Source organism: Dromaius novaehollandiae, chromosome 1 (genome assembly GCF_036370855.1).
Source record: "Dromaius novaehollandiae isolate bDroNov1 chromosome 1, bDroNov1.hap1, whole genome shotgun sequence".
Classification (NCBI taxonomy): domain Eukaryota; kingdom Metazoa; phylum Chordata; class Aves; order Casuariiformes; family Dromaiidae; genus Dromaius; species Dromaius novaehollandiae.
Window position 1 is genome coordinate 17,845,235 of NC_088098.1, and position 19,824 is coordinate 17,865,058.

At 37.6% G+C, this 19,824-nt stretch overlaps 1 long non-coding RNA gene across 1 annotated transcript; it reads right to left on the minus strand.

Annotated features, from left to right (window-relative positions):
* Window positions 1-5,669: 5,669 nt before the first annotated feature.
* On the minus strand, window positions 5,670-15,973 carry LOC112990958 (uncharacterized). The gene is made up of 3 exons (XR_003261195.2): window positions 15,655-15,973; window positions 7,170-7,336; window positions 5,670-6,026 (listed from the first exon to the last, which is right to left on the minus strand). It is a non-coding gene; the product is annotated as an uncharacterized LOC112990958 (long non-coding RNA).
* Between the last annotated feature and the right edge of the window lie 3,851 nt (window positions 15,974-19,824).

Consider the following 19,824-nt stretch of genomic DNA (forward strand, 5'->3'; position numbering starts at 1 on the left):
TGTAGGATTTTGCCTCAAGTCTGTCTGTATCCAGCATGAGACATAATTGACAATATGTTTATATAAGAACTTTGTATGCAACAGGGAAAGATTTCCTTCACCTCCACAAGCATTCTGAAATAAATGATGTAGTCATCAGAAATTTGTCTCTACTTTTGCCAAAAAGCCCTGATATGACCCCTGGAAGTGAAATTAGGTTCTCCTCAGTTCTGATGAACCTAAATATTTTGTTGTAAGCTTTGGGCACACTGCATAAAATTACATGAAACAACAAATTGATTCCTCTAAAATATAGACTGAATATTATTTCCATAAGGGAAGAGCCCCTGTCCCCATGCTGGACTCATATAATCTGAATATTTTTTTTCAATATGAAAATATGATATACTGCAATACAATGCAATAAATTGCATTCTCAGTTTTAATCTCCAAAAAAACTAAGATACTGAACAGCTAAGCCATCTTCTACATTTTTTATATATGTATATATATATTTAATTTAGTATGAATAAGCACATTCTAACTGGGCTTTCTCTTCTAGAAATAAAGCAATGCAGGGAAGGTGATGACCATATTCGAACGAGCATTCGTAACAGTTTCTGTGAGTTGATTACTCTGCAGAAAAATGAAGCAACTGTATTTCATACCACAAGCTCTGCATTAAAAAGCACAGTGCTTTTATTCCCCCAGTGACTTTGATAAAGGTACTGCACCATGGTGACTGCAAGCATGTGACCACAACAGAAGTCTCGTATGACTCCCAGGGGCAGCTCAGCATGAGTAAGCAATTCCAAGCACCGTCCAAAGCTACATTCCAGTAAGAGATTATGTTTTTTGTACAGCCTCATGATTCCTGCCACCCCCCCAACAAAAACATCATTGTTATGATTTCCTCTACATAAGGAGAGTTAATGACTATCACACCTAGTATTTAACATTTCTTAGGAATAATACTAGCAATTACGTTCCATGCCATTTTCTATTTTGATCCTGGAGGATGACGAATGTTTGCTGAATTATATAATGGTCCCTAGATAAACTAAATAAGGGTTTTATTCAATCCAGAATGTCACAATACATTTGAAAACAAAGCAAAGTGTTTCCAAGAAATATGTGCTTTTACCCATCACAAATAACACAATTATTTGAGTGTTTTACAGGGAAGCCAATAGCAATACAGGAATTTGCTCTCAGTGAGTACAAATGATTTCCCAATCTTCAGTTCTATCCTGAACTAAGACACATTAAGTTAGAGACTCCTAGCAATAGCTGTATTTTAGAGAATTTTCATGAGAATAGCAGCATCCTATCCCTCCCTCCCCTTAATAAACAAATAAATAAATAAACCAAGCCAGTTTTAATATTCACTGACATATCTGTTCAGGTCAGGTCAGCCTTTGGTCTGCTTCAGTAACTCTGCTGAATAAACCTGAGCACAGTGAAGAAATACCAGACTACTTCCTGAATCGGAAGCTGTATAGATGTCTAAACGTGGGGCAAGCCTGCCAGGCGGGCAGTGCAGTGTGCTCAAGCGGCACACTGAGGCTGCTGAGCATCCTCCATGAGGTACACTGGTTTATCTGCACTGAGCTGTCTCATTCCATGTAAACATATCCAGCTTCTCTGAAGTTAATTCAGAGGCATCACACAGTATTCTGTGGTGTAGAAACATGATTTGAAAGCTGCTCTCACTGTGTTTAAAGTACCATACGTTTATGTACATGAAGTCTAATTTATATAATATTTAATGTCACCTCTAATAACACCAAATAATGTCTCTGATGTGAGGTCTGGAGCAGCATAGTGCTCATCAATTAGGAACCATTGCTTTTTTTCCCTGGATGCTGTCAAAAAAGCTTCCTCCACTTCACCCTATTCATAGGCAAAATATTGAACAATTAACTTAGACATTTCCAGCACATCTCCTTCATGCTCCATCCTCTTACTTTTCAGAGAGGAAAAGTTTGCAGATTAAGTTCCATATGTTTCTATTTGTATAAACCTTTCCTGACATCTGCAGATTTCAAATTATGGCCTCTGCTACTTCTTCTTACCTTGTTTTCAAGATTTAACTCAAATAAGCCAGCTCGTTCTGCCAGATGACCTTTGAAAGGCACAGCAATATCCCATAATCTTTTAAAATATTCCTTCCTATGGAGCTCAATAGGAAATTGAACTAACACCTAGTTCATGTTATACAAACTACCAAAAAATTGGTCTACAATGATTTCTGTGAATTGGTGGCAAAAACTAAGAATATCATCTTCTATCTCTCCTTTGTCTGTTGCCTCAATGTGCTGTCTGTTCCCACAAGCCCTCAGCACTCTCTGGAGTAAACCAGTTTAATACCATCTCAAGGTGTTAAAAACCCATTTGGAACTCTTCTTTTTGCCTCTGTACATCTTCAAAAGGATGCCATTCTCCTTTTGCTCATTTTCCCATAAATCTAGATATTAATATGTGAGGATTTTTCTTGATATGTTGGCAACAGCTTATGTTTATTTGCTTTGCTTTTGTTTGTTTGTTTTTATTATAGATACATATTTTTTCTTTGCTTTTGTTTGTTTATTTGTTTTATTATAGATAGATACTTTTTTTTTTTGCTGACTATTATTCTTTTACATAGCGGTAATGCCTCAGATGTTCCAAGTAGAAGTAGGGATCACTATGGCAGAGTTTGTGCATATACTGAAAAATAAATTGTATATTCTCCTATTATTCTATTTATTGGACAGAATAATTGATAGACCTGTGGAACACCTGACACAATATGATTCCAGTCTGTGCCTGGAGTCCCATGTCTTATGAAATAATGATAGTAGGTTAAATGCTTGGGGATAGGGGTGGATAAAGACCAGAAAAGGCTACTAGAGGTAGGTAACGGATAAGTACAACCAGTTATAGAAGTTTTTGGGTGTCTATTGAGGGTTCTAAATGTGGAGCTAGACACATCAGTTTAATCCAGTAATAGATTTTACAAGTAATTGGTAAAACATATTGGAGAGTTGCCAGGATGTGCCTGATGATCACGCTGGTCTCTTCCAGGATCAAAAGCAGCTCAGTTTCATTTCCAAATGGGCTGCATTTAACTTCTTGCTATGATCTTAGAAGGGAGGCAGGACGGGGAGGGTTTTATCCTGAGTTCTAGTCCTAGCATTGATGTTCCTGTGCCTTTTTTCAGTATGGAAATTATTTATAAAACACTAATCACACAGGGTGGAGTGACTAATTAAATTGGTATTAGGTTTGTTTAATTGGACAGTGTTTGGAAAACATTTCAAACATGAAGAGAACTGTGTTGATGCTAGGATTATTATCATTTGATCCCATGAGCTCCACAAATGACCATAACGCATATCCCTGATTATCTGCATCCAGGCCTTCATGTAGTCACCCTTACTTTAATCAAACTTGGTGAGTCCTTCTAGACAGGTGCTTCTGCTGACCTGCTAGCACTGACATGTTTTTTTTTTGCCTCTGCTAATCACGTTCTCCTTTCACCCATTCCTGTTCTTTTACTTCTCCATATGAGATAAGAAGGGGCAAGATGGATCTTGAACAGTTTAAACCAGGTTGTGATTTGGCAGAAGAAGACTAGATATTAAAAGGAAGCAGTCGGCATCAAAAGAAAAACAAGAGTCTTAATTTTGGCCCTGCAGGACAAAATGATTGATGGATGTGACTATCTTGTTCTGCTTCAAGAATTATTTCCAATATTCCATACCCAGGCAAAATTGCTATTCAAGCAATGGAAATGTCCTTAAGGGGAAAATATCCATAACAATATATTTTTGAACCTTTGAGGCTGAGTGTTACTGTCTGATGCATTTTTAGGAACAGTTTTCTTTTTATTCTAGGAATAATAATTTTTGCAGGTGTATTTTTATTTAGTCATATATGAGGGTGGTTGACCTAAAAAATGTACGTAATATCAGATGAAAAACTCATTTCAACTGCACTGACAGGATTATGATAGTGTAATATTAGTACTGTAAGGCAGGTGGGTATTCTTATTCAGTGGGAGAAACCAAGGTTTTGCTTTAACTTTGTCAAAACACAAAGAAAAAGCCTTGCTGCATGAAGCAGGTGACTAACAATAGGAGAAATGCACAGTAAAAATTCTCACCTTCTGTGCCTGTTTCAAGAAGTAACTTAAGCATCTAAATCCCATAGGTCCTTTTTAGCATTTTTCCTCAGTGAAGCGCATAGGGAATTATAAATTCTAGAGACATAGGAGGGCAGAGGAGTTAGCTGCTTCTTTTCCTGCATAAGTTTAAGAGCCTTTCTTTTCACAGAATTCCTGGTACAGCTCTAACAGGAAAGCTGAAGTCCATCTTCCTCCATAGGTTCAGTTCAGCAAATTGAACCTCAGGCTTTGACATCTTGGAGAAGTATACAGAATAGTGTACTTCTGCTGAATAGTGCACACTGCTCTCATTTGGGAAAGGAGCTATACTGAAAGAAAAGTAGTCTCCTACCTCTAGGAAAAACTGTTACGAGTTGCCTAGTCAAGTTGCCCGCTAGACACAAGACTGCCACAGGTCCATGTCCCCAGGTCCAGGCAGTAGCGAGGCTGAGCATGTATAGGCGCGCACGCACACACACACACACACACACACACACGCACACGCACACACGCACACATGCACAGAGTATATGTACATATTCACATGGTCAGCCACACAGATCAACACAGACAGAAAGCACTCACACCAGCATGAACAGCACCAATGACCTTACCCTGTTCCCCTCTCTGGCTGATCAGGGTGAAGGTCCGTTAGCAGCAAACATACACATATACGTATATGCACATATATATCACGCAGATCCCTCCAGAAGCCAACCTCAGACATTCAGTTGATGCAGTAGCTGCCCCTGATCCCAAGTGTCCCCAGTCATGGGCACCTGGACATATGCGTCCCCAGGCCTGCAGCTCTCCTCCAGTTGCTGATACTCAGACCCCGTTGTGCACACGCGCACGCGCGCGCGCGCACATACACACGCACACATGCATTATGGATCCCACCAGTAACTGGCCTTAGACACCCAGTCTACCCAGTAGCTGCCCCCTGGATCCCCAGGTCTCCCAGCCATCTCTCACACATGCAGATGGGTCTCTCCCGTAGCTGGTCCCGATTTATGGCCTTACCAATAGCTGACCCCCAGGTCCCACAGCCTCTCCAGGAGCTGGCATGGACCTCCAGGTCCCTCCAGTAGCCAGCTCTCAGATTCACTGGTCCCTCCAGGACCTGGCCTAGACTTATGGCCGCCCCAAAACTTGGCTTCTTGCTTCTTGTCCTACTTGCCAGCTCACTCAGCTCCATGTTCACTAGCGATTACACACCAACACACACACACCCCTGTGCAATGCACACACACTCTGCTGTTGCCAGGTGCCAGCACCCCAGGCACACGGGCCTCTGGACTCATGGCACCACACCAGTGGTGGCACCTTGACCTTCACACACACACAGAGGCAGAATAGAGAGCCCCTCTCCCAGATAGTTTGAAAAGGAGTTTAGTAAGGTGACAAGACAGACTACGCTCACTGGGCACAGGACATGGCCAGACCAGCGTATTGGCCAGCCACGCCCCCCCCCCCCCCCCCGCCCCGTTTACATGCAACCAGCTCTGTTTATCCCCTTATCCCTCTATTTTCCATGCTTGTTCCTCTCCAAACCACCTTGATCCCTCCCTTTCCTCACCATTGGTTCTTCCCCTCAATATCTCCTAAAAAGTCTTGTACCATCCCAGAATGCTCCTCCCCTGCACCCCATGGTGATCCTGCACCCTGCCAGCCAGTCTGTAGGGTGATCCAGGGAAAGCGTCTCCCGTTGACTTAGGCTGGGGAGTGTCATCCCCAGTCCATGGGGCTGGTCCCTCCCAGGATAGCTCTTGATCTAGTTGTCGGGGTTCCCCAGCTTTTGCTGTTCCTCTGTGCTCCTTTGTGTTCACGGAAATGAGTCTTTCATGGTATAACCTAAATAAAAGATTTCAAGTGGGGATAGAGATGACTCTTTACATTCCTGAAAGAAAGAGGAAGTAAAATGCATCAGTTTGTGTAGCCTTATCTATTAGGTAGTTTAGCTAGTTCTTAATTCAATTTAAAGGCTCCATTCTTAAATCTAGATCTCCTATGCACTGTACAGAGTTGGGCTTGGTTAACTGGTGTTCAGCTCAGATTTTTGAGGGACACACTGTTATTAGATACCTTTAGCAGTGACTCTTAGCCTTTGTGCTATAATTCACCAGATAAAAGTGAGGATGGCAGCCCTTCCTTAGTTCCATGAAAGAATTTGAAGTTCATTGCACTTAGGCAGTGGGCATCATATACTTTCATGTAATAGAGCAGCTGTTAGTCTAGGCTGATTGCAAAGACATGAAGCATGTCATTTCTATTTATTTGCTCCATTCAATATAAGACTGTAAGTATATAGTCTATCTGAATAGAAATAAATGTACAGAGCTATATTGTTCATAAGCCAGAGGGGCAAAGTTTGTCTTACATTTCTGTGTAAACTGAATCTCAGAGGACGGTCAATCTCAGTCAATTTTGGTTCTTTAAACTTTAATGTATTTTTTGTTTTCCCCACCAAAAATAACAAAAAATATAGAAAGTTTCTTGTTTTCATCTGACTGACTGAGAAGGATTTGCTAAATTATATTGTATGCGTCCAAAATATTATTATCATATCTATCAAATAGATGATATAGTAGGGACAGAGTTATTCTTAATAGTATCACTGGAGAGAAAACAAGAATCATAGTGAGTCAAACCACTGACAATTTTGATGTCTGCGTAATAATGACAGAAATATAAGCAATAAACAGAAGGAGCTAAATACAAAACCATGATCTCATATCAGCTGGAGAGACTTGCAGGGGTATTTCATATGACTTGAATATCAGTAAAGAAGGATATATGTTACTGAGCAACAAGGAGCAAGAACAAAAGGGCAAAACACTCATTTTAGGGCCCAGCATGTAAGAGGAGATACATTCTGGATAACATTTCTGGAGAAGGATAAAAGGGAAAAAGATCAAAGACATTCTTATATTAAAGCCTTCTATGCAACACTAAATTAGGAACGTTAGGGTCATGAAACTTTTTTTTAAACAAGCAGCAGAATCATCGTAAAGAAGAAGCTGGTGGGAAAGAGGGATCTTACCTTGAGGTTTTCTGGGATAGCAAAACAATCAAACTCACAGTATGTCCAGCAATACTTGCTGCACTGGAAGGGTTCATAATATTAGAAGAGTATACACAATTCAGCAAAGCAGACTTCAATGCAATCAAAGATTTGAAGCATTTAATCTTCTCAGAAGATAAATAAATCTAAGGGGAAAAAAAGAGGTTTAGGAGAGATGGGGGTTGCTTCAGGAGTAATGTGGAGGACATGAATAAGCAAACTCTTCCCAGGTAGAGGAAGAAGAAGAAATACAGTAAGAAACCACTGTGGCTAAATCACAAGCTCTGCAGTGGCCTCAGCTAAGACTGAGGTTTTAGCTAGGATGCCAGACTGTAAACACAAGCATCTGAGACACAGGCTTACATTCACTTATACCACCATTTCTAGGAACAGGAATGTTTCAAACTCAAATACCTGCTTTGGCTTGCTAGTACTTGCCTCTTAGGGACTGGAGAGGCAAGGGAGGTGTAGGTCAGACATCTGATGGTGACAATATTTAAACACTGAAGTAAATGCTCTAGGAGGGTTGCAAAATACCATTCAAGCTTTTTTAAAATAATTCATTGAACAAATAACTCTCAAGAATGGTGCAGACATAGGCAATTGTGTCTTCATGGAAGTAGACAGACTAGATAACTTCTTGTAAAGCCTTCCAGCTGCCTTTACGTATTGACTTCTGTTAATTCAGTCATGTGTTCTTTGAGTTATAATTAGAGAGTTTAAATTTCATTTAAATAACATTAACAATTTCACAATGATTTTGGTGCAATATTTATGAATATTTTGTCTTAAATGTGTAATTCTGCTCTGGAGATGCTAACTAAAGATTCTAAAGAGAATCTAGATTAAGTTTAAAAAGTACATTTCAAATCAATTAAAAAAAGATTACTTCACTCAGTATGTGGACATGATCTATGCGAGAAGGTCAAGAAAGAAGTCAAGAACAACACAATGGTGATGTTTCATCTGCCACAGTACCACATTCTCCTATTAACTAAAATTCTTTGTACTAAAACTCACTCTGTTTCTAATTTTTATCAGCTTTTCCAGAAAAATCTAATCAAGGAAAAAAATAGTGAGTGATCTCAACATTGTCACCCTCCTTTAGTGGCACTGTTTACACTAAATGAATTATCTATTTTTAACATACTGAAGCTATTGATGGTATTACACAATAACTTCATTTGTAAAGAGTAGAAACGATGATTTTATAATTAAGACACAGGGCGGGAAGCCAAGAGATTTCTTTATTCTGCTCTTTGCTCTGCCATAAACTTCTTATGCAATATTTTGTTAAATCAATAGTCTTCTTTCTTGCCTGTGTCTTGCTTTCTCCTTCTCTTTCTGAAAAGTGGAAGCATTATTCAGTTTGCTCAAAGGAGGAGAATAATGACATGCTAATCTTATATAACAGCACGTATTGAAGACCACAGTCACTGACAAATTAAAACCACAACATCAATATCATTATTATATGTTCATTACTATTTATGCCCCTGCCTAGTGGTAACATAACTGCTGTACATACAAACAGTGAAGGAAAGTCCCTGCCCTAGAGAATTTATCTAATTAGATAGGAGAATGACTAAGACGGGAAACAGAGGCTGAGAACTGCTTAACAAATCAGGTGGCAGAAATGAGACTATGTTTTATAAAATGATACATTGAGCCTCAGAAAGTTTAAATGATCTGATTTAAGATATTGAGGTGGCTTATGAAAGCAGAAAGATGAAGCCAGATGATCTGAGAACATCTGATATACAGAGAAATACTGCTAGATAAGCACAATTTTATTACATTATTAAAAGTGTATTGCCTTTCAGAGTATTAATTGTATCAACTGTATTTGGTCTATTACTTTCAAGGTCTGCTTCAATACTATTTCATTACTGCACTGTTAATTGTATAAAAATTATAATTAAGCTTCATCAATACAAATTTGCATTATAGTTCATATATTTATTTTCTATATAGTTTATTTTAATGACATATTTGTTATTTATTTCAGTGTATTTAATTCCAAATGTAAGACAGAGACATGCCATTCTCTATGTTAAAGTATTTGCATATAGGAAATTCATTTTTTCCAGTCTTTTACATAAAAACAATATTTGAGGATTGCTTACTAATCACTAGAAATTGAATCATGTATATTCTTTGTTGATCTTTAAACGTGTTTATAACTAGATTTGATAAAGCCCCTACAGCTTGTGTCTTTTTTTTTTGACTTGTAGCAGCTAGCATGGATCAGTCTTTGTGGGCATACAAGTCTTAATTTATCTCAGCAGAGCACAGGGTAGGAATGTTCAAGCTGGAACATTAAACAGTCCACAAACATTTCCGAATGTCCCATTTTCAAATTGTTTCTGCAGTTTCCCTTGTGTTTTACAAAGCAAACATAAAAAGTGGGATCTAAAGAAACAGCTAGCTAACATTAGCAAGGTAAGGCTCTCTTTCTTTGGCATTTGTAATAGGTTCTTGTATGCGACAGAGGAAGGCACATATAATTTGCCTAAATGTTTGCACCTTATCTACTCCACTTTGGAGCACCATCCCACACCTCTCAGATAATCAAGCCTCATTCTGTGTTGGCTTAGAAAAGAATAATTCCCATTTCACTATCACCGAAGTTTAGATCTGGATAGTATTTCCAGAAATGCAGTAATATTTACCTTTACATATGGAATGTCTAAAATTTTGAGTGTATTTTCTTAATTTCCTATACCCTAGGTATTATAAAATCTGTAATTCTAATAATAGCATAATGTTTCCGCTTGAAGATGGAAATAAAGAAACTCTTAGAAGGGCTCTCGTTTTCCAGCTTTTCAAAATTCTTCACGAACCTCTTAAGAACTTCTAGTAGTGAAGTTATTTTTAGTCCTTAACCAAGATCTATTTACGCTGCCCTTTTTTTTTCTTTTACAGTATTGATGTTAAACCTTCATGAAGTGGGTGGACACCTAAGCCAACTTTCCTTCAAGATAATTACAGAAAGCAGATAAACTTCTTCACAGCAGATAAACTCCTTCACTGAATCACAGCTGGAATGTAAGCATAGTGTAAGATCTTGGTAAAAACTTTACCATGTACGTCAGCAAAGCCTTTGAGGAACTACTCAGCAAACTCAGGAGCTGAGGCACTGTTTGTTGGAGCTGTGTGTGAGTATTTATGAGACTGGGGAAAGCAAGAGGAAGATCAGATTCCAGATTCAGAAGCAAGGTATCTTGAACCAAAAAACAAGACCTTAAAAATTTGTAAAAACAGCATTTAAGTCTCAGCGCTAAATGGAAAAGAATTTAGGGCTGTGAGGAAAAAAGCTGCCCTCTGTAGTTTGAGACCTGAATTCAGGAAAGTGTGTCTTTTTATTTAAATACAATGTCCAAAACCAGCGTTATACTCCCAAAATACTTAAGCAGTTAAGAGGGCGTTATCTTCCCCTCTTAACAGTGCCAGTTCTGTTTGTCTAAACACATGAGTAAAGAAGAGATAGTTGTATTGCTCCTTTGCCTCTGCTCTATATCTCAAGAAACAAATATAACCCACAAAGCCAAATATAACCCACAGCTAAATCTGACTTATTACATAGAGAGTATTCCAGCAACTGTAATGCATGAGACCTCCAGCTACCTGCTAGTATTATTTTTATCTTTTCAACCTGCATGTAACTATAAATACTTAGTGTAAACCAAACCATCCTCAACCTGTTTTCTTTCAAAACTTTTTGAATTGTTAAAAGTTTACTATTAATCTTCAAAGTCACAGTTGTCAAAATAATGGAGAAAAATAGTATTCTAAATCCCAATATCACGTAATTCTGTGTCAGTCACCCACAGTTTGCACTGAATGCAATAGGTTATAGAATTTTCTGGGGCCTTTTTTTAAAAATAAGATCTTGCTACAGTTAAATAATCTATATTTAGGCTTTATATCCTATGTTTTTTTACTGTTGATGTTTGGGTTTTTTTCCAAATAAATCTGTCCTGGAAAATGTACCTGGAAAAATTTTGCAGTGTCATTTCATTAAGGCAATTGTTTAATGCTTAGATATATGAGAATATATCTTCTGCTGACAAAGTATTATTGATTTAACAGTTTTTTCCTCACAGAGAATTTGGTCTCTAGTATGTAGATCTGATTTTCTGGAGAATTAGAGGATAAGAGGGAGCAGGGTGTATAGGAGTGCTCTGGAAATGGTGTGTTGTTTAAAAAGATATAGATCCAAAACTAGAAGGTCATTATTCCAAGACTGCATGACAGCATATATTTGCTTGAATTTAGAGGAATTTAGAATATAAGCAGAGAAATCAATATAGAGAAAAAAAAATCAGCCTAACATTCACTTTCTGTCTACTCTTCCTGACTGGAGCCATAACGTTCTGACAATGTCTGAAGTTTAAAAATAGTCAAGATTTTCATCTGAAAAGCATAAAAGCTATGTTTAGGTTTCTATCAAATGATGCCTTCAGCTACCAGTGTCATTTCATTTATTATTTGTTGCAGTTTACCATGTCCAACAAATGGATTTACTTTATCTACAGCTCCACACCCTGTAGCTGTTCAATTTGAAAGGAAACCAGGGGCCCTAACAGCTTGAGAGTTACTCCTATTTGGGATGCCATAGCAACGAGCATGTGTATTAAAGTATAGGTCACATGGCTTAGTTTCCTAAGGCTAATTAATTTCACTAATTATGGCCTCATACCAGCTGCAGAGTGTGTTGGTGACCTAGTGAAATCAGCTGTGGAGAATTCTTTTCCTTATTATGGTGGTACGACCTCACTGTGTGGAGATATTAATGTCATTATTAGAATTGCATGCAGTATGTACAGAAAACAAATACTGCTGCATGATTAGAGGCTGGTCCATGGAGCCTTGAAGATGTTTAATGTAGACATTTAAATCTTCTTTATTGCTTTCTCTATCATCTGTCAGTATTAAATAGGTTATAAAGAGCTGAGTAGTTAAGCTTAAAAGATTGTCATTGAAAGGTAGTTTAATTCACCAGCTTTACAAAGGATTTATGAAGCACTTACCACTTAGAGTGATGCAGATATATACATAAATATATATTTAATATAACTGTACCTACTAAGTAAGGAAAAACTAGCTACCTCTCACTTGTTTTGTTTTTTATATATTGCAAAAATAATATCCGACTGAAAATCAGTAATTTTATGACATAAATAGTACTGACTGTATTACAAATTAGAAGACCCTAAGTTTCCTCTTTGCCTGTACAATTGAGTTGATTTTAGCCCTCACCACGTATGCGGTTTGATCTGGATTTTAATAGAAAAGCAGGTGTCTACCTAGGCTTTGGGGAGCAATTAACAATTCATTTTGTATAAAACCGCAGTGTCTCACTGGCAAAACTAATTGAAGTAAATAAGACATTTTCAATCAGCTAAGAGAAGGCATTAAAACAGCCTTGCAAAATTGTCATGACAAATTACCAGCCAAAGCACAAAACCTTCTCAGGCGTCCTTTACCATGGTGACTGATGAGAATGAAAAATTAATGATATCTTACTGGCCTGTCAAAAGAAAAAATTACTTGCCCGGGTGAGCAGAATTTTGTGAGGCAGCATTAAATTATGGGAAATTAATAAAATACATGCATGTACCTTTTCTTTAGCATAATTATTAGCAGTGCTATTTACCCTATAATGTAATAAAAAGACAAATTCTGCCATCATCCCCTCAGGATACAGGCTTTCTGTGTCTATGGCCTGAGGGTAATTTCTCCAAGTCAGTTAAAGTCAAGATTTAGGGAACTGTGCAGTTAGGATACGCACAGAAGAAGACAAAAGCTGTAAGTGGTGCACCACAGCATGTGGACCTTCCCTCAGCCATCGGCCCCAGAACAGGGTGCCCCCAAAGATGGGCCGTCAATGGGCCGTGCCTGGCTCTGGGGAGAAATCTGGGGAGAAATTACCCTGCGCCTGTCCCTCTAGTTTGACAGGGAATTGCAGCAAGGATTTTCTGAGGCAGGAATAGGTAGAGAGTTTGAGATGGGTAAGACCCATGTCCAAAATAGCCAGATGAGGAGTTTCATAAAGTGTTCTGCTTGTGCCTCTATATACAGAGGTGTCTTTTCTCTTTCCCTTAATGCACACAGAGTCCTACTATGTCAGAAGAGAAGTATTCTAGATTTAGCTAGCAATATGAAATAGTTAAGAAGATATAGAAAAGATCAGATGGCTTAGCCAGTGAGAAAGTCAAGACACTGCCCATAAAGAGGAGTTTTTAATTTTAAATTTCATTTTGTAATTTGAATTCAGTAATTAAGTGTCATTTGTGTATAAGAAGCCATATAACTCCTCTTACAATAAAATAGTGTCCAGGAATATTTGTTCAAGGAATAACTTTTTCTCTGTTTTATGATTGCCTCTGATGTATACTCGTACCTGTAAAAATACTGCTTTCTTACTGTCAGAGTGAGATGTCGTTTAGGCTGAGATAAAAAGAGGATTGTATGTTTAACCACTATATAATGTGACTTGTCAACATGATTATCTATCTCCTAGTTTATAGAAAAAGGACATTGAGTTTATTGAAGCAAATAGCCTAGAGAGGCTAGCAGGCTGAAATGCTTCCTAACTGCAACAACCATTGTGAAAAGAAGGATAATTAGGGAGGCTGGCAATTAAGAAAAGGCTCCAGTCTCTTTCTGAAAGGTCAGATGCTGTGTAGACTCCAGCTAATGGTACTAATTTTACTGCATCTTGTAAAGAATACTTGTCAAAATGTAGGTTTCAAAGAGCTAACAAAAAACGGTGTGGGGGGGAGGCTTTACTGTCTGGAATGAAAAGGAAATACAAAATTTTCCTCTTAGGAAAGTAGATTTCATGACAAAAGACCCGAAGAACAAATAATTGCCTGCAGGAAGATAATCAGTAATCTATTTTTGGTACTTCCTAGAATAAATTTTGTGAAATTACAACATATAAGAAATCCAAGCATCCCTCTGAACCTGCCAAGGCCTGAAAATGAGACGCAGTGTGTGACAGTGACCCAAAAAGAGACACACAATAAGAATGTATTCCAGGAGAAAAATTAAAATGTGGTGGGATTCTTTCCTTTCTTGCAAATAACTTTTTCTGTAGTGAAGCAACATACAACATGTGACACAGAGGTAATTTTAAAACTGAAATGAATGATGTCTTTCCCAATGAGAGATGTGGGCATGTGTAGGGAACGGCGATCGGAAGATCTCGCGATGGCACGGAAAGAGGAAGGAAGAGGAAGGATATGACGTAGAGATAGCAGTATGCTTGTAGGTATATAAGCATACTGCTATCTCTACGTCATATCCTTCCTCTTCCTTCCTCTTTCCGTGCCATCGCGAGATCTTCCGATCGCCGTTCCCTACAGGCATGAATGTTTTACTTTTTCATGAGAACTGAGCAATATTTACATCATCAGCACACCGCCAAGTTTCGGATCTTTGTCCACTGAGGACAAAAATACACAGAAATAATTGAGCAACCAAGTTACCAGATTTCCAGTGGTGATAATCAGGAATGGTTAAATCAAAAGAATCATGGGTGAAGATTTTCCTTTTTCAGTTTGATAAATACTGCATAAAATAGAATAGATGTGGTGAATTTTGCTCTATAAATATACAGTGTAGTCAGAATTTTTGTGGGAGATCATATAAAACATTATTTATTATTCTCCTGTCAATCTGAAATTATTAAATATCTCTAGTAATAATCGTAATTATTTTTCTTATTCATGCAAATCTTCTGGCCTGTATGTTGGTGAAACATCACTATAATAATTGCAATAGATATATATATTTTACACTCATCCAGAAAATTAAAACTTTTAAGATATCTGTGAATAAATTATCTTCACTGAAGAATTTTAGCCAAATTTTTATAAATCATTAATGGATAAACACTGATTTCCAGTCAAGTTTTGTTTCTCCTCTCATAATAATTTCCCACTAGAGAAATTTTATGAACTTCCCTACCACTCCCCTGAACTTCCATACCACTGTAGCAGCTGCGAAAAGAATTCAAAGCTTCTACCTGCTTGTTATTTAATTATATATAACTTTTTCTGTTATTTATGGTAATGTAAACAAAATGTAAGTGCAATGAGGAGTGGGTACAAGCATCCAGACCAACCTTAAATTTGCGATAGATTTCAAATTTTATAAGTATTTAAACTTAAATTAGATTTCTGATTTTCAAGACTTTCTGCAGAGCTCACAGCTACAAGAAGTGCAGTTTTTAATGAAATTTTACCTGAACCTGGAGTGGAAAAAAAAGTGTCTTATCCCAAATTGTGTGTAACTATCAATCTGTTAGTATGTAAAATATGTTTGGTTTTATATAAAAGGCAATGTTTTGTATTACTCTAGATATTATATCACTATTAAATTACTACATTAATTCTTTAATCAATAATATTGGTCCTTAATATTGGTTGACACAATACCCATTTAAGCACCTTACCGTGTTTTAGCTCCATTCAACTTTGAAGCAGGTTCATGGGGAGCATATCTTAACGCAGAAGTGCAGGAAGAAAGAAATCAGGTTTTCAGTTCAAACTCTGTCTCTCCTGACAGCTGAGAGCTTCAGTTCTTCACTGAACCTGAGATTCATACTAGCCTGAAAACAAAACAAAATCCTATGCCTATCTATAGACCGAGACTGAATTTTTCTTTCAGATCTGTTGACCAGATGTCAACGTATGGTGCCGAAAGTGAAAGGGTAGTGTTGGTCAGCTACCTTCTGAAATAGATTCATATGATCCATTAACTTTATGAGTCTGTGTCCTGCTTTGGTATGGGCAGAGCTGTTGACTAGGTGGTGCTCACTCACAGAGCTGGATGGAATCTCTCTTCACTAGTTCTCCTCTTTGAGCTATGCCAGAGCATACTTTTAGGAAATGATCTTCTTTGTCCTGATTACTGTATTCTATGGGATAGTGCAGTGTTTAGCCTTATCACCTGTTTCATCAATATCTGTGTGAAGCTGGTAGGAAATTTCTTTAAGTAAACTTGTGATCACCTTTGCCACAGTGATGACAACCAGCTTTCAAAGTCAAAGAACATTTAGGGCCGGAAGAAACCACACCTTCATTTGCTCTGACCTGTGGTTTATTGAACTTCACCCATGTACTCTGACCTCACGTTGAAGTTGTGACACTGTGCTGTAAGAATTCAAGATTTGTTAGGTCAAGGAAGTGAGAGTGCAAGTGGGAGCATGGTGCTCTAGCTCAGTGTTGGGATTACTCAGCTGGTGCAAAACCATGAATTTTGGCTGCTGCTCCCACTCCCATTGCTTTTGCATTTTCTGTGGAACCACTAGTTAAGAGAGAGCCAGCACTCTTCCATAAGATGGGACATGAATTCAAACTTCCTCAGGCAAACAAGACCCAAGAACATGGATCTTCTATAGCTGAAATGAACATATAAATCACTAGGTAATCCACAAACAGTAAACCCCACATCCCTCACCTGTTTCCTTAGGAAAAAAGTTGAGCAGCAACAAGTCCTCTTTAGCTGAGTTTTAAAAGAAATCTAGTAAAACTACATTTTTAAAAGCAGGTGTTAATAGTAGTGCCCTGTATTAGTCTCAGGCTTCCACCTACACCTATCTGGGTTATATTTGTGTTTTTGAATATTGCCATAATATCTGTTCCTTTAGTATTTCTGCAACATTGTTAAGTGTTTTAAAATTATCCGGATGCTAAAAGCTCACCAAGATTCAGCTCCTCCAAGATTGTTAGGGATATGCTATTAAATAGGCTAGCTATTAAAAAATATTTTTGCCTAGAAACTGCTGTTTAATAGTCTTAATTTATAGTCTAGTCCATCTAAAGCTGTGTAAGGAAATACATTGCCATGCTTGCTGTTTTCAAATTACAGATACATCTGTTGAACAACACTGCCTTCTTAGTTTCATTTTCAATAATTTTCCATCTAATACCATTTACTAGTATTTTAGAGCAGGGTTCCATAATACCACTAAAAACAACCTGACGTTTCTTAGCTGTACCTGATTTGATTATTTTTCCTGTTGTATCATTAACTTCTCTGGTACCTTCCTATTTTACTTCTACACATTTGAACTTCTCATTTATCTCAACAGCATTTCCTTTTCTTTCTGTTAGCAGTAAATTGCTTTCTTGTATCTAATTACTTCCTTCTCTTCACTCCTGGTTCAGATGAGCTTGCGTCAAACTTTCTTTCTTGATAGTGAGATCATAACTTTTTGGGCCATTTTCTTAAATAATTCCCAAAGGTTTTTGTTGTTGTTCTTTTTAGACTGGGTTTTCCATTTTAGTGAATGTTGCATGCAATTTATATCATTTTAAAGGTGAGAGTGCTCTCAGAGATCTAGTATACTACTGTGAAAAAGTCCTCAGTAAATCATAAAATTTAGTCTCATAGGTGATTAATTCTCTTTTATGTATCATAATTAGTTCTGAAAATAACTAGGTCTCATAAAGCTACACTTAGTTAAGAGCAATACATTTTATTTTAGAATAGTATAGATTTCTTTTTAAAAATTGGCTTTACTTTTGCATTGTGTCTCCCCAGCTGAAGTTCCCTATCATTAAATGCCTTTTCTTTAAAGATAAAAAGATGTTTAAGGAGTTACTTTCTGTATTTTCTTGTTTATTTTGGTGGGTTTTAAGGCTATGTTTATTTTACGGGAAACAAGTTCTCAAATTCAAGAAAGCATCCAAATCTCATTCCCTATGGCAGGGGTTGGTCATATACCCACTTCCCCTCAAGCTGGTTGTCTTAAAAACACAACCTTGGATGCTCACCTCTGCCAAGAGCTGCATCACATCCAGGTTCACATCGATACTCAAGGACTACAGAGCCAGAGCAATACCTTCAAAAAGTAACTGGATACTGCCTAGCAGATTCAGCCAGACTCCCTTTCTGATATTTGTTTTCAGTAATCTAACAGTCCCAAAAAGGTTCCATTTCTGTCACATATTACTGACACTAAAAAGCCTTAGATTTAATAGAGGCTTCTGTCAGAGTTACAACAGAAAGTTAACATGCCTCAGAAAAGTGGAAAGACGAAAAACGTTCTCTTGGCATCATCCTGGCACAGGCAAGGCAATCCCCTTTCCTCTCTGAGACAAAGAAAGTTTTATTAAGGAGAGGGGGAAGATAAGCTGTGGGGGGATCATCAGGCTGTGATGACACAGCAAGAACAAACACCTGTCTCCTACACTCCTCTTCTATATTCCCCTCGCAATTTATTGTCAGAGGTTTACAAATCCCAGAGCATAGGCCCTTAGAAGAATTAGGAGGGGGAATATAGCTGGAAGAAAAGTGAAAGAAATACCTTGCCCCTGCATAGCCTCTCTGCTCTCCTACCACTGAAAACCAGTAGAGGACTTTTCACATTTTCTTGGAGTTTTCATCTCAATATACTGTAAGCCTGAGGTGAAGTTAAGATGACCCCTTACTGGACATTATTAAGTACAGTTTACTTGCCTTTCTGTAAATCTACAAGAAAAATAGAAACATTTTATTCCAATACTTACATCAATCTTAGCCCCAAGCTGACTACCCACACTTAGCAGTCATGTTAATTCTCCCTTTCCAAGAAAGGAAGTCTCCCATCTCTTTTGTGTCTCTAGCAGCAGGTTTACAGAAGTAGGCATGTGTAGATGAGGGTAATGAAGATTAATGGAGATTATTCAATAGGATTTTAAATACAGAATTAACCTCTTCTTCCTGGAAACACTTAAGAGATAACTTTGCCCATTTTTAATTTTTATACAAATTAAATAGCTCACTTACATTTATTTGCCACTAAAATTGGTGTCTATGTAATAGTGCGTTTTCTATAGAATTCCATCCCTTGCTGTAGAACTCTTTTAACTTCTTTTTTCTGCACTGCTTTTAAGAAGTGATTTCAGTCATGTGGACTATGTCTAATTTTGCTGGTTGGATTTCTTCTCAAGAGCAAGAAATTCCAGTTCCCCTGCCTTGTTAACAGCACACACCACTTTTCTATAAACTGAAAAATTGCTAGATTGACAATTATAGAATGGCCAGTCTAACACTCAGTGGCTGGCTGCTCCATCATTAGTCTTCCTACTCACATGATGACGGCCATTTTATACAGCCCAGAGATCCCTCACTGGGATGTGGCCTAAAATCCACACACATAATGAAAACTTCATTTCTCACTAGTTGTTCAGCACTGCTGCTTCCTGATCTACTTCTCCAGCACTTTTTCCATTTTGTTGGTATAATGCCCTGTAATGCCAGGACACTGCTTATATATGTCTCAGAGCACTAGTATCACTGTCCTCAATGGTGCAGTGAAACTAATCCCTTCTTCAGTTTCAGCTATCAGTTCTAGTGCTGGAAGCATGTGCAATATGATTGCAGCAATTAGAAAAAAGTGCTGGTACATAAGTGTTGGGTAGATAATTTTCTCCTCATTTAAATAATTTCTATATTTAGAATAAGGTGAAACATCTTTAGTAATTCAGTATTTCCTGACAATTGATTTAAAGGCTGTCTGGCCTGAAACAGATTCACTGTCTTTGCTTTGAGCAACATCTAAGTCCATTATTGCAAATACATCTTTACTATAAATATGCATTATATAAACCTAAAATATTTAAAGAAAAAGTTAGTG